This window comes from Grampus griseus (genome assembly GCF_964374135.1).
Source record: "Grampus griseus genome assembly, chromosome: 8".
Classification (NCBI taxonomy): domain Eukaryota; kingdom Metazoa; phylum Chordata; class Mammalia; order Artiodactyla; family Delphinidae; genus Grampus; species Grampus griseus.
Window position 1 is genome coordinate 4,887,661 of NC_139002.1, and position 12,432 is coordinate 4,900,092.

Below are 12,432 nucleotides of genomic sequence, written 5' to 3' on the forward strand. Positions count from 1 at the left end.
AGTAAATTTTAAGAGTGTAAAGGCGTCCTTGAGACTAAAGAGTTCGAAATCTTGCCATCTAGTGTTGATGCTACTCTAAACACATACTCACAAGTTTTTCCATTTTACTAGTTTTCCTTGTCTCCCTAGCTGATGATTATCAATTATCTCATAGATATGGCATCTTTACGTATTGCAGGATTTGTTGTGCGTACTTCAGAATCATTCATACTGCTCAGTGATTTATTCCATTCACGGGGTGGGGGGCAGCATCCTTTCTCACTGTTTATTAAAATGTTTAACTCTGCGTTTTGTTTCCACCATAATCACATACTTCTCTTTATTCAGTTTAACGGTTTTTGTGTTTATTGACCATGATGGATTTAATAGTATTCATAACTACCTCAAAACTAAGCACAGAGAGATAAACTAATGAAGACTAGAGCAAAGATTTAAATGACCATGCAAAACCATTATTATTGTTTCTTGGTAGTGGGTATAGTTAACACTCTTGCTCTGGAGAATGACTTTGAATTATCAATAAACATTTATAAGTTGGGGAGTATCTGTAATTTTTCTGAATTTGCCTATGAAGGGAGATTAGCTAAGGGAAGACTTCCAAGTTTTGACAGGAGATGGTGAATCAAAAATGAGTACTAGATTTTAAGCTCTGGGTGACTGGATAATTGAAAGCATCTATCATTAATAGTTAGAAGTCTTGTTGTGGAGTATCAGTTGAGGAGAAAGAATTTGAGTTCAGTTTCAGACAGTGAACTTGAAGGATGGCAAACACATTCAGATGGATTTATCTAGCACTCTTGCTCATCATAAGAGGTCCAGAATTGGAGTTCAGGAAGGATGCTGGGGTTACAGATTTGAGATTAATTCAGCCAAAGGTGAGAGAGTCAGACCTGTCAATAAGGATACTTCATCTAGTACTCAGTGCTGTATCACATTCTTGTGGGTATACTATGTGCTAGGCACTGGGTGCTTCCCATGTACTCATTTAACCTCATTTAAACCCCTGCCACATTTAACTTGTGTAAGGGCATCCAGTCAGTTCAATGATATAGTCATGATTAAGATCCAGGTTTGTAGAGAAAGATAAATACTGTATGATATTGCTTATATGTGGAATCTTAAAAAAAAATACAACAAACTAATGAATATAACACAAAAGAAGCAGACTCACAGATATAGAGAACAAATTAGTGGTTACCAATTGAGGGGGGCAATATAGGGGTGGGGGAGTGAGAGGTACAAACTCTTGGGTGTAAGATAGGCTCAAGGATGTATTATACACCATGGGGAATGTAGCCAATATTTTGTGATAACTGTAAATGGAAAGTGACCTTTAAAACTATAAAATTTTTTTTTAATTAAAAAAAAAAAAACAGGAGTTCCCTGGCTGTCCAGTGGTTAGGACTTGGAACTTCCACTGCAGCGGGCATGGGTTCTGTCCCTGGTGGTCAGGGAACTAAGATCCTGCAAGCAGCATGGCGCAGCCAAAAAAACCCCCAGAAAAACAGAAACAGACTCACAGACATAGAAAACAAACTTCTGGTTACCAAAGGGGAGAGGTGGAAGAACAGATTAGAAGTATGAGATTAACAGATACAGACTACTATACATAAAACAGATAAGCAACAAGGATTTACTGTGTGGCACAGGGAGTTATACCCAATATCTTGTAAGAACCTACAATGGAATGTAGTCTGCAGAAAAACCTTAATCACTATGCTGTATCCTTGAGACTAACAAAATATTGTAAATTAACTATGCTTGAATAATAAACAGGTTATAAAACAACAACAGCAACAAAGATCCAGGTTTGTCTGAACTAAAAAGCAATTGCTCTTCCTACTATATAAGCTGTCTCTAGGCACCATTAATATATGAATTAATAATTGAGTATAGTGAAATAAATAATGCTTAGTTATACATGAGGTGGAGAAATCTGTTGCTGGATTTGGGCAATATGAAAAGACTTTAATTCTTTTAATTAATGCATTGTACTGTGTCAAAAGACTCAATGTATTTATCCTTATAGCAATTTTCTATAGTTCAAAGGGGTGTGGATACTAAGAGTATCTATCTATGGCATATCTAGAATTTAAAACCTTAATAGGAATTAAGGAGTTATGATGTAAGATATATATTGCTCATTGGGGAGATTTGAGGTAGTAAGTTTCTAAGAAAATTCAAATTAATAGGTTTTTTAAAGCCTTTATTGAAGATTTCTATATAGATTGAAGAGTTGTAACTATAAGCATGTATTTTTCTGGGACATTCAGATAATTACAATAGGCTAATGTTTGGTATTTTTACTCACCTTTTCCTCTTTAGGTTGTTTTACAGCAAAGACTACAACTAAAACTCAGCTTTTAAAATTTTTTTCTTTATTTCAAACATTTTGTTAGAGAATTTGCCTAACTAAATCATTGGTTTGAAAATTTAGAAAGGTATTTACTTGAATGAGTCATAACCTTTTCCCATCCCAAGCTGTTTCCAATTGTTTCCTATATGGAAACAATTATTCTTATACTATTATCAAATCAGTGGAAAGAGTACTTGTAATTTAGGAATACTGGCTCCAGGTCCTGTTTTTAACTGTGATTTTTGTACAAAGCAGTAGACTCCAAGAATCAAGTAATCTGAGCTCCAGTCCCATCTTCCATTAAGTTATGACTGGTTAACATTTCTAGGCTTTTTAGCATAGTATCTAGCACTTGGTAATGTTTGGTGAACTAAACTTTTAAACACATAATCTACTAATACACCTTTCGGCTTTAAAATTCAAGTTCCTTCATTCTATTTTCTGAGGGTTTTTTCCCAGTTGAGGGGGGAAAAAATTGCATCTGTTCAACCTATTCCTCCATCCTTTATCTCTTTAAGCTCTAAGATAATGTTCAAGCCATGAAACATTCTCTTATAGTATAAGAGAATGAAAACTATCAGTTCCAGAGACATACTTCACAGTCTGACATATGTTTCCTCTGGAGACACTTAACATAGTATTGACTATATCAAAGTGCTATGTTTTTCCATAGTTGTCTGTATCTCCAAAGGTTGGTGATTTCCAGAGTTGCTGTAGGAAGTCCTGTTCTTGACCAATTTGAGTCAGGGTCCTCAACGGACCAGATATTACCAGAGGTTTTGTGGTTGCTGTCTCTTTATCAGTTGTGAGTTAAAGCTAAGAGCTATTGTGAAGAACCATTACTAATGTACAGTACCATTAATAGTTGTGGCAATTATGAATTATTTAAGTGTGATTATTACAATTAACTTTTATCCATGAATAAATTTTTAATGAAAAGAATGAGTAAGCAAAGTGTGAGTTGCACTTCCATATTGCCTATAAGCAAGAATGATTTTAATCTTGCTTTTTAATATTGTCTGTGGAGTAGAGAATCAGAAAAAAAAATCAAGATTCCTTCTCATTGTCAAACTCAATTTTTAAAAGTGAAGTTGAACATATTAATTTATTTTCTTTATATAAAAATGAAATTTTTTGATTTATTTAAATGATGAACTTATTTCTTACACACTTTGTAAAATCCTTTTGGGAATACCATGCCAAAGTAAAGTCTGATGCTGTTTGCTTTTGTTCTCTGCAGTTCTTTTGAGGGTTGTCAAAATCTGGCCTTGTCAATGAAGAAGTTTTAGAAGTAGGTGATGCTGCTGTCTGCACAACAGTGTGAATGTACTTAATGCCACTGAACTGTACACTTAAAAATGGTTAGAATGGCAAATTTTATCTTATATATGTTTAACACAGTTTTTTTTAACATCTTTATTGGAGTATAATTACTTTACAATGGTGTGTTAGTTTCTGCTGAATAACAAAGTGAATCAGCCATACATATACACATATCCCCACGTCTCCTCCCTCTTGCGTCTCCCTCCCACCCTCCCTATCCCACCCCTCTAGGTGGACACAAAGCACCGAGCTGACCTCCCTGTGCTATGCGGTTGCTTCCCACTAGCTATCTATTTTACATTTGGTAGTGTATGTGTGTCCATGCCACTCTCTCACTTCGTCCCAGTTTACCCTTCCCCCTCCCCGTGTCCTCAAGTCATTCTCTACATCTGCGTCTTTATTCCTGTCCTGCCTCTAGGTTCTTCAGATTTTTTTTTTTTTAGATTCCATATATATGCGTTAGCATACGGTATTTGTTTTTCTCTTTCTGACTTACTTCACTCTGTATGACAGTCTCTAGGTCCATCCACCTCACTACAAATAACTCAATTTCGTTTCTTTTTATGACTGAGTAATATTCCATTGTACATATGTGCCACATCTTCTTTATCCATTCATCTGTCGATGGACACTTAGGTGGCTTCCATGTCCTGGCTATTGTAAACAGACCTGCAGTGAACATCGTGGTCCATGACTGTTTTTGAATTATAGTTTTCTCAGGGTATATGCCCAGTAGTGGGGTTGCTGGGTCATATGGTAGTTCTATTTTTAGTTTTTAAGGAACCTCCATACTGTTCTCCATAGTGGCTGTATCAGTTTATATTCCCACCAACAGTGCAGGAGGGTTCCCTTTTCTCCACACCGTCTCCAGCATTTATTGTTTGTAGATTTTTTTTTAATTTTTATATATTTTTGGGTGTGTTGGGTCTTCGTTTCTGTACAAGAGCTTTCTCTAGTTGCGGCGAGCGGGGGCCACTCTTCATCGCAGTGTGCGGGCGGGCCTCTCACTGTTGCGGCGGCCTCTCTTGTTGCGGAGCACAGGCTCCAGATGCGCAGGCTCAGTAGTTGTGGCTCATGGGCCTAGTTGCTCCGCAGCATGTGGGATCTTCCCAGACCAGGGCTCGAACCTGTGTCCCCTGCATTGGCAGGCAGATTCTCAACCACTGCACCACCAGGGAAGCCCTGTTTGTACATTTTTTGATGATGGCCATTCTGACCGGTGTGAGGTGATACCTCATTGTAGTTTTGATTTGCATTTTTCTAATGATTAGTGATGTTGAGCATCCTTTCATGTGTTTGTTGGCAGTCGGTATATCTTCTTTGGAGAAACTATTTAACACAGTTTTTTTTAAAACCTGAATTTTTGCCCATGGAGGTGTATCATATATGTGACCATCCTCTTTCATGTGTGATATGGCTAAATAAATAAAATTAAAATACTGATGGTAACTGCCAACTTGGAAAATGTGAACAGTTTAAAGTGGTAGCCACTCTTACTTAAGATGATACAGAACTTTATGATTGTGGTAACTTCTATCAAATGATTTTTAAGTATTCGAAGGCTGTGGAACTAGATGACCTCCAAGATTGATCTCTACCTGGAGATTCTTTGAATTTGTGAATAAATCTTGCTTTCATTAGTTAAGTAGAGGATTAAAAAACTGGAAACAATCCAAATTTTTATCAACAGATGAATATATAAACAAAATATACATACAGCGGGATATTATACAGTCTTTAAAAAGGAAGGAAATTCTGATACATGCTACAGAATGGATGAGACATTATGCTAAATGAAATAAGCCAGTTACAAAAGGACAAATATTGGATGATTCCATTTATATGATGTACCTAGGGTAGTCACATTCATAGAGGTAGAAATAGAAGGTTGGTTACCAGGGTCTGGTAGAGGGTGAAGAATGAGGAGTTATTGTTTGATGAGCACTGAGTTTTGTTATGGGATGATGAAAAAGATGCAGACATAGTGAAGATGGTTGTACAACAGTGTGAATGTCCTGAAAGCAACTGGACTGTACCCTTAAAAATGGTTAAAATGGTAAATTTTATGTTATTTATTTTGCCACAATAAAAAAACCTTTATTAACTGCTGTTAATTAAATAACCTATTAGATAATACAGGTGTTTTCATTTATAATAGAGTTTTGGAAAACTTTTTTTTAATAAAGTGATATGGGCACATTACCAATACAGTAAAACTGCTTTTTGATATATTACTTGAAGTATGGCTAGTAAGACTGAGGAGCTGAATTTTCAATTTAATTTATTTTAATTTATTTAAATTAAAATAACCACATATCTCTAGTAGCTCCTTCATTGAACAGTGTAATTGTATATTTTCTTCATCTTTTTACTTTCAGCCTACCTATATCATTATATTTGAAGTGAGTTTCTTACAGATAGCATGTAGTTGGCTCATAGTTTGAAAATATGCATTCTACCCGTCTGTGTCTTTTAGTTGGTTTTATTTGGATTACATACATTCAAGGAAATTATTGATATGTTGACGCTTAAGTCTGCCATTTTTTTGTTTTTGTTTGTTCCCTCTCTTTGTTTCTGTTATTTTCCTGCCGTCCTGTGGGTTACTTGTACCTTTCTGAGAATCCATTTTGATTTATCCTTAGTGTTTTGAATGCATGTCTTTGTATGTATTATTTTGAATTTGCTCTAGGTATTACATATACATAAATAACTTATCACAGCCTACTGTTGTCAGTATTTTACCAGTCTGAGTGAAGTATAGAAGGCTTACCTCTTTTTGAAGTTACACTCCCCTGTTTATAATTGCCTTAAATATTTTCTGTACATGCTTTGAGAATCACATCATTGTTATAGTTTTTGCTTCAATTATGTGAAACAATTTAGAAAAGTCAGAGGAGAAGGAAAGACTATATAGCCTATACAGTTGACCCTTGAACACGGCAGGGATTGGGGCACCAAGCTGACCCTCTGCACAGTGGATAATCTGTGTATAACTTATAGTCAGCCCTTCAAATCTGAGGGTTCCTCCGTATTCAAGGTTCTGCATCCTTGGATTCAGCGAACCTTGATTCAGCTAACCGGAGATCATGTAGTACTGTAGTATTCACTATTGAAAAAAAAAATCCACATTATGAGTGGACCTGCACAGTTCAAAGGGTCACTGTAATTTGATATTTTTCATTGTTCTTTCATTTCAAGAGCTGTCTGAACTTACTCTTTTTGGGTGGACCTGCTGGCATCTGATTCTCTAGTTTTCAGTCATATAAGAATGTCTTGATTTCCTCTTTATTCCTGAAGGATGATTTTTGTTGGCTATAGCATTCTTGGTTGGCAGTTCTTTTCTTTGAGTACTTAAAAAGTGCTGTGCCACTTCCTTCTGGCCTCATGGTTTTTGATGAGAAAGATTCCATTATTTGAATTGTTTCCCCCTTATAAGTAGGGAGTCATTCCCCTCTTGCTGCTTTTAAGATTTTTTCCTTTGTCTTTCTGTTTCCAACAGTTTGCTTATGATGTGTCTGAGCATGGACTTCTCTGAATTTATCCTGTGCAGGTGTGTTTGAGCTTCTTAAATCTCAGAGTTTTTGCCAAATTTGGGAAGTTTTCAGCCATTATTTTTTTCAGCCCCTGCCTCTCTTTCCTTTCCTGTCAGAACTCGGAAGATATCCATATTATATCTTTTTTATAGTTCCGTAGGTCCCTTAGGCGCAATTCATTATCTTTTCAGGCGCAATTCATTATCTTTTCTCTCTGTTGTTCAAACTGAGTAATTTCTAATGTTCTATCATCAAGTTTACTGACTCTTTCCCCTGTCCTCTTCATTCTTTTGTTCAACTATCTCTTGAATTTTTTGTAACAGCTTTAAAATTAGTATACCATACCCTACATATTCACCCATTTAAAGTGTACAGTTCAGTGGCTTTTAGTATATTCATTGATTTGTGCATCAATCACTGCAATCAATTTTAGACCATTTTCCATTACCTAAAAAATCCCTGAACCCCTTAGCTGTTACCCCCAAATTTCCCCACTCCCCAACCCTAGGCAACCACTAATTTACTTTCTGTCCCTCTAGATTTTCCTGTTCAGAACATTTCATATAAAAGGAATCATACAATATGTGGTCCTTTGTAACTGGCTTTTTCACTTGGCATAATGTTTTCAAATTTTATCCATGTTGTAGCATGTATCAGTACTTCATTTCTTTTTTGTTACCAAATAGTACTCCATTGTATAAATGTACCACATTTTATTTGTCCGTTCATCAGTGATGGTTATTTGGGTTGTTTTTACTTTTTGAGTACCGTGAATATTTTGCTATGCAGTATAGGTTTCTATGTGGACATCTCTTCAATTCTTTTGGGTGGGTAGAGTTGTTAGAACATATGATGACTCTGTATAACCTTTTAAGGAACTTCCAAGACTGTTTTCCAAGTGGCTGTGCCATTTTGTATTCCTAGCAGCAGTGTATGAAGTTTTCTGTTTCTCAGCAACATTTGTCATTGTCTGTCTTTTTGGCAGATAACAACATCCTAGTGGGTGTGAAGTGGTATCTCATTGCAGTTATTGTATTTTATCTTTTATTCTTTTACTGACATTTTCTATTTTTTCATTTGTTACTGGCATGTTCATAATTATTCCTTAAAGCATTTTTATGATGGCTACTTTAAAATCCTTGTCAAGCAGTTAGAACATTTGTATCATTTTAGTGTTGGCATCCATAGACTTTTCTTATTAAAATTGACGTTTTTCTTGGTTCCTTGTATGATGAATGATTTTCTGTTGTATCCTGGACATTTTTGGATTTATGTTGAGGCTCTGGATCTTACTTAAATCTTCAGTTTTAGCAGGCCTCCTCAGACACAACTCCAGCAAGAGAAGGGGGGGCTCTGCCTCATTACTACTAGGTAGAGGTGAAAAAATACATGGTGGAGAAAGTAGTGCCTAGTTACTGCTGGTCAGAGTTGGAAGTTTGAGTTCCCCACTAGGCTTGTGTTGAACTACCCTGGTGAAAAAGGAGGAACACTTTGTTTACGCTCCCCTGTGGCCTCCACTGACTGATGAGGATCCTCTTTATCACTGGGCAGGGATGGAAGTCCGTACCCGCCTTGGCCTTCTCTGACACATATCAACAGGGGGCAGAGGCACCTCGTTACGCTTGCGGAAAGGGAAACTTCTCAGCTCCTCTCTTGGCCTGTGTTGACGTGGTTGAAGTAAGAGTTTTTTCTGTGACGTTCGACTGAGTAGAGCAATTATTGTCTTAAACATTTTCTTTCTTCCTAGGCTTCCTCTTGCCTTGTTCTTTGGCTATAAAGAGCTGGCTTTTCTTGGAACTTTTTTTTTTGTCTACACCTTCTGGCATTTGTTGGCCTTCTGGCTCCTTTCACCCAGTCCAGGATATAATAGGTAAATACAAAACTCAGAGGACTCACCAGTGTCATTCCTTGCGGGTCTACTATTTCTCTTTCAAAGTTGTCTCATGTTTATTTTATACATAATGTACATAGTGCTTAACTGTACTAAGTGGAAGGAATAGAAAAAAGTGTTATATTCATCTTGGCCCAGAATCAAAACTCTCTCTTGCCCATTTTTTCATGGGGTTGTTTTCTTACCATTGAGTTGTAAGGCTCTTTATGTATTTCGGATAAAAGTTCTTTGACAGATGTGTGATTTGCAAATAATTTCTTCCAAGCTGGAGCTTGTCTTTTCATCCTCTTTTAATAATAGTGTTTTCACAAAAGTTTTTAATTTTGAAGTCCAGTTTATCATCTTTTTGCTTTCCATTGTGCTTTTGGTTTAATATCTAAGAACTCTTTGCCTAACCTCTGGTCACGAAGGTTTTCTCCTATCTGTTTTTAAAGATGTTGTATAGTTTTAGCTTTACATTTAGATCTGTGACCCATTTTGAGTTAACTTGTGGGTGAAGGATGAGGTTTCAGTCAAGGTTTTCTTTTCATATATGGAATTTCAGTTGTTGCAATAACATTTACTGAATTGACTTTCTTTACTCCATTGAATTGCTTTTGCTCCTTTGTCAAAAATCAGCCATGTTTGTGTGGATATATTTTTGGATTCTCTTCTGTTCCATTGGTCTCTGTGTCTGTCCTTTTGCTAATACTACTCTATCTGGATTACGGTAGCTTTATAGTAAGTGTTTAACTTACTTTGATAACTTTAACTTCATTTTTCTCTTTCAAAATTGTTTTGTCCGTTCTAGTTCTTTTTGCTTTGTATATAAATTTTAGAATCAACTCATCTATACCTACAAAAAAAAATCCTGCTGTAATTGTAATCATGTTAAATTTGTAGAACAATTTGAGAAGGAATGACATTTTTATTATATTCTTTTCCAATTCATGAAAATAATGTTTCTCCATTTACCTAGGTCCTCCTTAATTTCTTTTATCCATGTTTTATACTTTTCAGCATATAGGTTCTGTACATGATTTTTTAATTTTATATTTAAGTTTTCTGGGATTACTGTAATGATATTGAGGGTTTAAAATTTTTTTAATTAAATTTAGATTTCCTGTTGTTCATTGCTATTGTATAAAAATACACTTGACTTCTTCATGTTTACCTCGTGTCCTGTGACTTAATAGTTGTAGAAGGCTTTTTAAAAATTTTTTGATTGAGGTATAGTTGATGTACAGTATTATATTGTTTCAGGTATACACAATAGTGATTCACAATTTTTAAAGGTTTTACTCCATTTATAGTTATAAAATATTGGCTACATATACCAGAAAAAAAAGCAGGCAACACAAAAGCTGCCTGTGAGAGAGAGACCAGTTATCAGATTTAACAGAAAAAGATTTCAAAGTAACCATTGTAAATATATTCACTAAAGGAAACTAAAGGAACTAAAGGAAAGCGTGATTAAAGAAGTAAAGGATGGTGTAATGACAATTTCACATAAAACAGGGACTATTGATAGTAAATAGGAATTATTGGAAAGAACGATAGAAATTCTGGAATTGAAAAACACAATGACAGAAATAAAAAATTCACTAAAGGGACTCATTAGTAGGTTTGACCTGGCTAAAGAAAGATTTAGCAGACTTGAACGTAGCACAATAGAGATTATTCAAACCAAAGAACAGAGAGGAAAAAAGATGAAGAAAAATGAACAGTCTCAGAAAAATGTGGGACACCATCCAGCACACCAACATATGTGTAATTGGATTACCAGAAAGAGAGGAGAGAGAAAAGAGAAGAAAAAATATTTTAAGAAATAATGACAGGAAACGTCTCAAATTTTTTGAAGAACAGTAACCTACATATCCAGAAGCCCTATGAACTCCCAAGGAAGAAAAATGCAAAGAAATCTCCAAACAGACCTATCATAGTAAAAATGCTGAAAATCAAAGACAAGGAGAAAATTTTGAAAGCAGCAAGAGAAACATAACTCGTTACTTACAATGGAACCCCCCAAGTAAGATTAATAGCTGACTGCCTATCAGAAATAGGGGAGGCCAGAAAGCAGTGTGATAACATATTCAAAGTGCTCAAAGAAAAAAACTGTCAACCAAGAATCCTGTACTGTCTTTCTAAAGTGAAAGCAAAATATTTTAAACAAAAACTGATTTTCTTGCTAGCAGACCACCCTATAAGAAATACTGAAAGAAGTTCTTAAGGCTGAAAGCGAATGACCCTAGATAGTAATTCAAATGCACACACAAACAAAAGAGCACTGGTATAGGTAAATATGTAATTATTAAAAATAGTAGAAATGGATATTTTTCTTTCTTCTCATAACTGATTTAAAACGCAAGTTATAAAATAGGTACGTAATATAATATTGGGCCTATAACATACAGAAGTGTAATGAATGTAATGTATTTGTCAATAATAGCTCAAAAATGGAGGGAACAAAACTATTGGGCTACACAAGTGACTACAGATGGTAAAGTAATGATCATAACAATGTGTTTGTAACATTAATATATATATATAATATATATAATAATAGTACTAGGAAAAGGGAGGAAGGAGTAATGTTTCTTTGTGTCACTGATATTAAGCTAGTAGAAATCAACAGCTGATTCTGATAAGTTGAGACTTATATGGTAAACTCTTGAGCAGTCACTGAGAATGTAACTCAAAAAAATAGAAAAGTCATTAAGGAAATTACAGTGCTATATTAGAAAATACTCATTGAATCCAAAAGAATTCACTACAGGAAGAATAAAGGAACAAAAAAGACATGAGACATACAGAAGCAAATTAGAATGAAAGGCATAAGTCCAGCTATATCAATAATAACATTAAATGTGACTGGATTAAACAGTCAAAAGGCAGAGATTCTCAAATTGGGCTACCAAAAAAAAAAGATCTAGCTACATGCTGTCTACAGGAGACACATTTTTTTAAAAGTAATTAATTTGTTTTTGGCTGCGTTGGATCTTCATTGCTGCACATGGTCTTTCTCTAGTTGCAGCGAGTGGGGGCTACTCTTTGTTGCGGTGCGCGGGCTTCTCATTGTGGTGGCTTCTTTTGTCGCAGAGCATGGGCTCTAGGTGCATGGGCTTCAGTAGTTGTGGCATTCGGGCTCAGTAGTTGTGGCTCACGGGCTCTAGACCACAGTCTCAGTAGTTGTGGCGCACGGGCTTAGTTGCTCTGCGGCATGTAGGGTCTTCCTGGACCAGGGCTCAAACCCGTGTCCCCTGCATTGGCAGGTGGATTCTTAACCACTGTGCCATCAGGGAAGTCCGAGACACATTTTAGATCCAAAGATAGACACAGATTGAAAGAGA

The 12,432-nt window shown here is 35.7% G+C and overlaps 1 protein-coding gene across 6 annotated transcripts in view; it reads left to right on the plus strand.

The window, feature by feature from the left end:
- ZBTB44 (zinc finger and BTB domain containing 44) overlaps positions 1–12,432 on the plus strand; it is a 72,746-nt gene that overhangs the window by 17,958 nt on the left and 42,356 nt on the right. The window lies entirely within an intron of this gene.